Genomic DNA, 11,151 nt, shown 5'->3' with positions numbered 1-11,151 from the left:
TTTTCCTCCATGCCTCACTATTATTCCATCATCTAGGCAGTCTATACTACCAAGGTAGGATTCCATTGGTCATGAACCTTCACAGGTTTTTTCGATAGCTTAGTAATTACCAATATTAATGTATCCACTTGTATCAAGTTCACATATAGTTAATCAATCAACTGTCCCCATTTGTGATGGAGGGGAGCAACCACATTTATTTCAGGCTATTATGACCCAGTATTCTGAAACCTGTATAAAATTCCCTAAAGGGGACCTGAAAGGCATCTTAGTCAATGAAACCACCAAGTTCATATTTCTCTGATGCCCCTGAATACAGATTAAATGCAAAGACAAAATAATACAAAGAAATGTAGAAGAGATTGCTACCCTAACATGTTCCCAGCTATCTACTGTTCCATGCCACATCAGAGGTCAATGCCTTCTCAGATCTGCCAAATGAGCAAATAGTGTAATACTCCCCCCAACCCCTGTCCATGAAAATAAACTTGACTATTTCAGATATCTTAAATAATGTTGTTAACTCATCTCACGTTGCCTTATGTGGGTTAATGAATGAATAATTCATACAAGCAGCTCAATTGCTAGATCTGATCTGAAACTCTCGTAACCCTTAGTAAAGGACAACAATCTGTTCCATCAGCACTGGTGAAACAAAAAGTTGTGTCTCCCTTCTCCAACACTGTAATCATGCAGTAATATCATCATAGAGCAAAACTTGGTAAAATTACAGTGTCACCAAAGTGAAGTTTCATATGCAAGTAGTATTTCCTAGGATTTCACTTTGAAACAGTTTGAATGCAGACTTCACATAGTACCCTGATATTCTGTTTGTTAAAGCCCTGTTCTGTAACCAGATGAACAATAGCCTATGAGCCTACGATAAACTCTAGAGTAAGTCAGTGAAACTGTGCTCGTAAGAGGTTTCAGGTCAAAGGTAAAACCAGCTTGAATTACACGTACAGAACAAGAACAAAGTTCAGTTGTTGGAACTGTGTATTCCAGTTATATAATGGATCCTGTAAGGAACAGAACAGCCTGGCTACCAAAGGGAAGGATGTGTTGGAATGCTCAAGGCCATCAGCCTCTTTTGGGGAGTGTATCAACTCTAGCTGAAGCTGCAGTGGGATTTAGTTTGTAGCTTTGCTTCAGATATACTCCTGGAAGGCATATGCATCATGTGCACCTGTTAGAGACTGGTGTAGTTCCCCTCTTTGGTCAGCAGTTTTCTATAAGCAGATTTAATTGTGGTTTCTAAGCTCCTGACTTCCTGGGTCAGGACAGTCAGTCACTGTTGATTTTTTTGACTCTGTTAGGCATGTTCAAAGGTGCTATTTTCTCCCATGATACCTAGCAGTATGATTGCTTCAAACACAATGTCATACATGCATAAATGTCAAACCTTTATACATGTATGTATACTTATATAAAATTAGCAAGAACTCTGTTTAATTCTTTATCCTGTGAAGCAAGGTAGCAGAAAAGTATTATCCCTTAATAAAAGTAAGTACTGTGAGTGTACCCCTCTTCCCAGAGGTTTGGCTGTCTGGGCTGAGGACTCAGGAACTAACATTCACTATGCAGCACAGGCTGACTGCTCCCTAAGGGATGGGAGCTGGGAGCTGAGGGAGACCCCAAAAGCTTGCCAGCCACAGACCCGGCCAGGCTGTCTCACAGCCACTGAGCAAGATGAGTAAGACCTGCTCAGGTGTACTGGCTTTGCTGGGATAGAGTTAATTTTCTTTATAGTAACTCTATGGTGCTATGTCTTGGATTTGTGACCAAAACAGCATTGATAGCACACCAAAGTTTTATTTATTGATGAGCAGTGCTTATACAGCATCAAGGCCTTTTCTGTTTCTCACCCCACCAGCAAGTAGGCTGGGGGTGGGCAAGAAGTTGGGAGGGCACACGACTGGGACAGCTGACCCCAACTGACCAGACCAGACCATATGACATCACACTCAGAAATAAAATCTGGGGGAAGAAGGAGGAAGGGGGAACTTTAGGAATCACAGAGTCATTCAGGTTGGAAAAGACCCTTGGGATCATCAAGTCCAACCATCAGACCTACACTGCAAGTTCTCCCCTATACCATATGCCCCAACAGCTCATCCAAACAACCCTTAAACACATGCAGGGATGGGGACTCCATTCCACTCTATTCCACTGTCTGACCACTCTTCCTGTGAAAAATTTTTTCCTAATGTCCAGTCAAAACCTCCCCTGTTGCAGTTTAAATCCATTCCCCCTTGTCTGTCTCTAATTACCTGTGAGACCAGCACCAATGTCCTTTCAGGGAGTTGTAGAGAGTGATGAGGTCTCCCCTCAGCCTTCTCTTCCTCAAACTGAACAGTCCCAGCTCCTTCTATCACTCCTCACAGGATTTATTCTCCAGGCCCTTCACCAGCTTCGTTGCCCTCCTCTGCACTCGCTCCAGCACCTCGAGATCTCTCTCGTATTGAGGTGCCCAGAACTGGACACAATACTCCAGGTGTGGTCTCACCAGAGCAGAGCACAGGGGGACTGTCACCTCCCTGCTTCTGCTGGTCAACTATTTCTGATACCAGCCAGGATGCCGTTGACTTTCTTGGCCACCCGGGCACACTGCTGGCTCATGTTCAGCTGCTTGTCAATGAGAACCCCCAGATCCTTTTCTTCCAGACAGTTCTCCAGCCATACTTCCCCAAGCCCGTAGCATGCATGGGGTTGTTGTGGCCCAAGTGGTTTGTCTTCCCAAGTAACTGTTATGGTTGATGAAGCCCTGCTTTCCTGGAAGTGGCTGCCTGCCCATAGAAAGTAATGAATTAAATAATTTTTGGCTTTGATTTCATGCCCAGCTTTTGCTTTAAACTGTCTGTATCTCAACCCATGAGTTTTCTCACTTTTACCCTTCTGATTCTCTCCCTCATGTCACTGGAGGGGAGTGAGCAAATGGCTGTGTGGTACTGAGCTGCTCAATGGGGTTAAACTGCAACACTATAAATGGCAGCCAGAGTCAAGCAGAAATGCAAGTCAGCAATTCAGAGTTACGATCAGGCTCTCTGAGGGTAATATGTGATTGCCAGGCACACCCTTAATGATGAGGAAGGTCCAAGGTCAGGCTGGGACATCATCCTGTGGGTCAGGATCTTGGCCCAGATTAGCAGGCCAATGGCCAGTCAAAGGCAGGGTTATGATGCAGTGACAGCTGTTGCTCCAGTGGGATCCAAGAACTACAGCAGCACCTTAGATCAGTTCCCACAGGAAACTGAAGACTTCCTGCAGTGCTGTCTGGAAGGGATGTGTCTGGCAGGGATCTCTCCAAGGTCACTAGAGTGAGGGGACAGTCCTCAACAGTACTAAATTGGCCCTGAGCACAGGCAGCCAATCCTCTAGGAGGAGGGATGGTCTTAGGGCCCTTAGAGCAAGTATATTTCATAACCCCACTAACCAACAGACCTGGAAACCATTCTCATGCTCTGCCAAACCAACTTCTTGCTCCTTCCAGCCTTCTTTTGCTCTTTCCTCCTTCTACCAGATACTTACAGTTTCTGCACTGAAGCTTAAAAGCAGAAGGATGATACAAAAGGGAAGCAGAAGGGAATGCTCAAAGTTACCACATGCTAGTGAAAAAGAGGTAACAGCATGTCTCTTCCCTAAAGAAGTTAGGCCAATAGATTCAGAAATTCATCCTAGATTAGTTTATTGGTAAATAAATAGCATTAAGGTTGTGACTGGTCTTTCAAACAAGAATTAAGGCAGATGTCCAGTAACAATGATTTAATTGATGAAATTGCTGATAACATCACATAAGAATGAACTCCCAGAATCCTCCTTGAGTGACATTTCATGCAAATCCCAGCAAGCAAGCACTGAACCCACAGGTGCACACAGATCCATTTGAATATCCATGTCCTTCCTACCCCAGCAAGGAGAGGATCCCAGAGGGATTACTTTCTGAAAACCTGTTTTCTGAGCATCTGCAAACTACTATTTGAGAGGCATCTCCCCTTATTACTTTAAGCAGGTGGAATCTACCTTAACCATGACTTATAAGAATATCACTAGTTTTTCTTCCTGACCCCTAATAAAAACCTGGGTTTCCCCAGCTTTTCTTATTTTTGTGACAATCAGGTTTTACTGCAAGTATACTTTTAGCTCAGTTAATATTCCTGTTTGAGCTAAACTGCCATTAAAAAAAAAAAAAAAAAGATTGCATATCATGTGAAGTTAAACTCCATTTCTCTACTACTGTTTACACTTTAAAACTCAGGGTTTTTTCCATGACTTTTCTCAGAACTGAAGTCCTCTTCTCCTGAGGAACCACTTTTTCTGGATGTGAAGTAATAGTGAGTCAGTGAGTCAGCAGACAAGCTTCCTGAGTGAAGTCAGCAGACCCTATTTTCCCCCTATTCTGTAATACGGTAGGATGCATCAGGCAAACACTGCCAGACTGCTATATATATTTACCAGGACTGTCTCATACTTAATCTTTGACCTTTCCCCTAGTTAATGTTTTCTTTTTGTATTTTCCTAGTCTTTTGTATCAAAATCAACACCCTTGATTTAAAAAGTAATGAAACAGATTCACAAATTAGGGTATCTTCTCCTTCAACCTTTTTTATTTGATCACCTCTCTGATCAGTAACTACATTTATACAAATATTAAGGGCAGAACTATTCAGGTAGCAGAAATACAACAATTTATTCCACTAAATAATATCAGTACTTCATTTGTTGCTAAATCCCTTCAGTGGGACCTACTTATAAAGCTCTCTTTTTGATAAAGCTGGAAGATTATGGAGCTTCTGACAGAAAACAATCATCATGACTTCCTTTACAGGCGTGTAATATTTCTCAGAACAACTGCAACTAAGAAAAGCAAAGCAAAAAAACCCAGCTCCATGCTATTGTTTCATAAGAACTGTCACATTTTGGAGCCACTAACAGTGACATCTGTAAATGTCATTTTGAAGGAAAAACATTAACTGTCCAAAACCACAAGGGTCTTCTAAAAATGTAATATACACTATTTGGAGCACCAAACATTCTCATGGAAATTATGCTAATAAAACTAAGTAACAACTATACTCAGACTGATTTTGCAGCAATAATTGATAAAGGATATAAGTACCTAATTAGGAGTAGGAGACCATTTTTTCTTAAACAGCCATCCCACTTCTGTCAAAAATAGATTAAAAACTTGTTCTTGGCAAAATTCTTAACTTCATGCAGTTTTGGATTATACTCCAAGTTATCCATCTAACATCCCTCAAGGAGCAGGCAGAAATTCCAACAGGTATTGCATGAATGTCTCAGGATTTGGAGGCCACTCTTCTATGACAGTTATTCTGAGCAAAAAGATTGTATTTTCTTAGGTTAATGGCAGATAATGTTTTATTTAGATCTGAATCAAAACATTAAAAAAAAAGCATTGTGCTGTAAAATGTCTGGTATTCGTAAACTGAGGTGCCATTTTAAACCATTAAAGTACACATAATTTACTACTTTTGATGCAAAGGCTCTGTTTCCCCAGGGTGAAACAGTCTCATAGTCTTGTATTTGCTTTTGTAGAATGACTTAACTTTCATGCTCACTTTCACATCCCTCTCTCAAGACAACCCTTATGAACTTACTCAAATTGCTCAAGTCTATTGGCTTCCAGTCAAACTCTAGTGCAGCCTGTATTTGAATGAAAAATGAGTAGACATGACCTATGGACTGTTAACAGCAAGTAAGTAAACAATTCACAAGCCTACTAATTTTCTTCCTTCTTAGAAACTATGGTGTTAGCAGCTTTTCAGCATTTTTCTTCTGATACTGATTTTCTTCTGATCAGTGAAGCATGGAAACTTGTAGATGTATCATGGCTAGACCACATTTAATGCTCCACAGTTAAATGAACTATTCATAAAATAACTATTCAAAAGTCTTAACAGTTTTTCAAAACTAGTGTTTCTTTTTAGGTAAGAAGAGAGGTACAGTATCATGAATGGTAATCAATTTTCAGATGATATCACTCACTTCTTAGAAGGATAGGTACCTCATACAATATGCTCATACATATGCTCTACATGCTCACAAGCTCTTATGTTTAATATTTCTTTGGGCTTTTGTGTAAAAGTTCCTTCTGCACAGCTGTATGATTTAACAAATAATTTCAACTGTTTATTTAGGAAAACTCATTTCCTGTTTCTCTTTATTGACATCTTAGATACAAATAGTAGCAAACTAATCTTCTGGCAGTTTACAGATATCATCTTGATACCATCTTGCAAATCCTACACAATTTTATAACTTCAATAATAATAATAGCTTGGTGTCTACCTAGACCCCCAGGGCTTTTTCTCCAAGCAGCTCTTCAGCTGGTCACTTCCCAGCATGTGATGGTGCATAGGTTATTCCCAGGCACAGAGCTTGGCACTTCATGAGGTTCTTAACAGCCCTTTTCTCTAGCCTGTTGAGATCTCTATATAGTGGTACAGCCTTGATGTGTACATTTAAGAGCATGCATTGGAGTTCTGAAAGTAAAGAAAAAAGATTTGAGTTGGCACGCCATTAAAAGAGATAGATAGTTCTGTCTTCAGCCTGTCATTGTCTTTTTGTTGCTGTCCCTACCTCTGCACTAGCCTACTCTTTTAAACTGTCAGAACAATATGGACAGCTGCTTGGTTAATTAACTTGCAGAACTAATTATCATGTTCCTAAATTAAACATTACTGTCAGATTAACACTGTCATGACCTATATGAAGACCGGTGCTGACACTAAGGAATAAGGCAGCTGGGACAGAAGCAGGCCGCAGAGAATGAAAATAGGGGTATCCACCTTTTTCTGTGGTAGTACTAGCCTGACTCAGATTAGAGCACTCGTGGGATATCAGCAATAATGTTTGTCTTTAAAATTCTAAGGTAAAAGATTTTAAAAGCTCCAAAAAGCCTGGGGATCCAATTCAACAAAGCTTTTGGGGAGTCAACAGCATAACTCATGCATCAGATGAAGTGCAGTATTTAGGTCTACATAGAAAAGATACATTATACACAAGAATAATGTCAGTACTGTACACAGAGTTACATTAACAGGGGCAATGATTTCAGGATGCTGCAATTATTTGTTGATTAGTGGCAAGACTGGTATATATGTATATGAAATACATATCAGGAACCTGAGTACAAAAACAGGCTTTAATTGCACTCACCAGCCCTGTAATAATAATTCTCCGTGTTTTTCTTCTGAAACCTCTTTCCCCAGTGAACTAGGCATTTAGCTGTCCTTGTTCAAGATCTGATCTAATCAATGCAACTGTGCAACCTTGGATGAGACTACTGTTAGAACAGCTGCTGGGAAAAAGAGTTGTGAGAAGCATCACCTGGGGCCCGCACCCATTCACCATCTGGCTCAGGAACTAGATTTAAGTGTAATTTCTTGCTTTTGATCCTTACCTAATCAAAGCATGATATAAGTGTCTTCTGCCTGGATTTGTCCCTGACTGATCCTGAACCTGACTTGCAAAAGAAAATTCATGGAATCATTGATGTTGGAAAAGACCCTTAAGATCGAGTCCAACCAAGAACCTAACACTGTTACGTGTACCACTAAACCACGTCCCCAAGTGCCACACCTACAGGGCTTTTAAATACGTCCAGAGATGGTGACTCAACCATCATCCTGAGCAGCCTGTTCCAATGCTTGACAACCCTTCTGGTTAAAATTTTTTCCCTAATACTCCACCTAAACCTCCCCTGGCACAACTTGAGGCCATTTCCTCTCGTCCTATCACTTGGTACTTGGGAGGAGAGACCAACACCCACCTCACTACAACCTCCTTCCAGGTAGCTGTGCAGAGTGATAAGGTCTCCCCTGAGAGAGAGGGGGAGATCCCCCCCTCCTTTTTTCCAGACTGAAAAGCCTCAGTTCCCTCAGCTGCTCCTCACAGGACTTGTTCTCTAGACCCTTCACCAGCCTCGCTGCCCTTCTCTGGACATGCTCCAGTGCCTCAGTGTCTTTCTCATAGCGAGGGACCCAAAACTGAACACAGTATTCAAAGTGTGGCCTCACCAGTGCTGAGTACAGGGGGACAATCACTTCCCCAGTCCTGCTGGCCACGCTATTTCTGATACGAGCCAGAATGCTATTGGCCTTCTTGGCCACCTGGGCACGCTGCTGGTTCATATTCAGGCAGCTCTCATGTTTATGTTCATTTAATTTATCATATTCAAAAATTATTGGGTAGCCCATACAAGACTAATGAAACAAACCAAAACCAGAGACTCAATTTTGCCCTCAAAATTCTAGAAAGAATGCTGTTGCAGACAGCAGTGTTTAAAAGTTCCTTTGCAGACTGAGTAAATAACACAGAATCCACATGGTTGCAGTGGTATCCTTCACATTTTTCTAAGAACAGGTATATACTCCTATCTTTCTTTACTTGCAATTCTAAGAGAATTTTTGATTGAAAAATGCTTCCCTAGACCTGTTCTGGTGTTATGGTATGACACAGCTGGCATTATCAGTAATTATAGTACATTATCCTTTGGTTAAAGTCTAGAGAACACACAGCATAAAACCTGTCACTATCACGGGTCTGATCAAAGTTGCATATGAAAGTACCAGTTTTGTTGTGCAATTCCACATACGTCAGCATAAAAACTATCTGTACAGTGAAACAGTGGTTCAAAAAGAAATTATTCAGAAATAAGCATACCATGTTGCATAAGACATACATGAAACCTTTAACCATACTAGCATGACAAAAGTGCTGCCCAGTTCAGCACAGATAATTGTTGAAGGGAAAAGTTAATTCTTGTTATATTAGTATTGATATGGATGTGCTAAGCAGGAAGATTCACTAACCATACTAATTCTAAAAAATTTCTGTCCTTCCCTGGGTAGCTATTTATTTGTTCTCTTCTAAGAATCTTTGTTACTTCTACAAAATACTAAGGATGGCCAACTCTAGTCACACGGCTACTGTGTATCCCATTCTTGGAGGGCAAGCAACATCAACCTAAACCACATGAACTTCATCCTGACTTTTCAAGACTCCTTAAACAGACTAGATTTCACTGTGCCAAGGGGCAGGAAGAGATTCTTATCTAGAGGGTAAAAGCCTTCAATGGAATGAGACAACTAACCAGAACAGTTTCACTTCAGGAGAAAATATTCCCTGAATCAGACTCCAAAACAGTGACAACCAGTAGAGAGAGTAATTATCATCTCAGTAAAAACAGCATTAGGCACTACTACAGCAAATGATGATTTACAATTTATGTCCCTCAAATACCACTGATTAATGAATTATTCGACAGAAATATTGTTTTTTCATAAAGTACAGTTTTCTCCTTAATAAAACCAGATGGAAGATTTGCTTCTGCCTTGCAGGTATCATCTAGCCAATTCAACTATATTTTATGGCTTACAGTTTACAGGATATTTTAAATAAAAACATATTAAAAGAATGCTGGCTTCTATATTTGTATATCATATATGCAAAGTAGCATGTGTCACAACAGAAAGGAAAGTTTAGACAAACACAATTTTAAATACCTTCTTATGAATGCCACACACATCACTAAAAAAAATCTCAGGACATATACAAAAGGCTGTAGTATGAAGGATGGTGAGATGCAAACACCAAGAGTTCTTCAGGTTATCTCAATGGAATAAGAACAAAACAGAAACTTAAATAACATCTTTGTCTATGTATAATAACCACAATCATGAAATATTTTCCCTTCTACAAAAATCACACTATTGCTAACACATTTAATATTTGCTGTGCTTCCTCTCACCACTGCATGGAAGAATAAATCTTATAAACTGCAAACTTGTCCCCTTCCTCCCCTGCTTCAGTACAGTTGCATATTCTGTGAATTACAAATAAAACTAGGACATTCACATTTCAAATTATAGCCTGCTATTTTAACTGTATATGTGTGCAATAACACTCTGTCAATACAACATCAAAGAGACGTGACACATTTAAATTCATCTCAAGTGTCAAGACATCCCACATCATCAATTTTAGCCTGTTTTCACTCAAATATCGACATCAAAAGGTAAGTAGGTAGGTAGATAGGTATTAAGGTCCATGTGATAAGCAGGTTTATCTCAACAGATATTTTAGTGCAGCAATCCAGATATATGAGGAATACATAAGACGCAATCCAGTAAAGTGCTTGAACATTCATTTAACGTAATATAAACACTGATTTGGGGATTTCACTACTGTACAAACATGCTTAAATCATCTTTGCCCCTATGTTATGCTCCTTTTAGAAAACATGATGGTCATAAGGATTCACTAAGGTTTAGCACAAAGTCTTAAAACACTGTAATACACATTCCATGTTCTGTAAAATATTAAGCTTGATGACATCCTTAATAAGAGAAGCCTTCACTATTACAATTTTGTTGCTGATCTTATGAAAATATTTTCATAAGCTGAAAATGTTTTCAGACACGATTTTAGTGTCTGAAGTTTCCTGAGAGCAGTTTGTATAAAAACGCCACGCTATCAGGGGAAACTGAAAGCACATCAAAACCAAATAGAAGCAGGGATAACTTGACTGAAAGAAATGAACTTTCCCATTTACAGAATTTTTAGCTCCACCTAATGGTCAGAAAAGATTTTCCTGTCTGCCTCCTATTTGCTATGTAATCACTATTTGCAGACACAAGTGAATAGGTGCATCCAAGCAATAGACATCACATCAAAATAACATTACGAGTAGGACTTACAGCAACAATAACCAAGAAGCACTGGCATCTTTACCTCATACAACGAAAGCTAATGGACATTTGTTATCCTTGGAGCTGTATCAATGTTTAGCATGGCAGTTTCCAAAGAACAGGACATGCTGACTGTTAGTGCATTTCTATGCTAAACAATAGGAAAGATCCTTAGTGGGCAAAGATTGATAGCACTCGAGGGAACTACATGAACTTGCATTGGTACAGATCTGGTCATTATGTTCTATTTGACAAAGCTTTGTTCCATATTGTACAAGTTCCCTACATAACATGCATTCTCTGGATAAAAACAAAGTCCTTCATACATGTCACTCAGTAATATATGTACTAATTCGTTAAGTACTTGCAGGGTTTGTTTTTTTTTTTCACCAGGCATGAACTTGGAGCATAGACCAAGCCAAGTCAGATCCAGTAAGGA

This window comes from Athene noctua, chromosome Z (assembly GCF_965140245.1).
Source record: "Athene noctua chromosome Z, bAthNoc1.hap1.1, whole genome shotgun sequence".
In the NCBI taxonomy this organism is placed as follows: Eukaryota; Metazoa; Chordata; class Aves; order Strigiformes; family Strigidae; genus Athene; species Athene noctua.
This window is presented reverse-complemented; position numbering follows the sequence as displayed.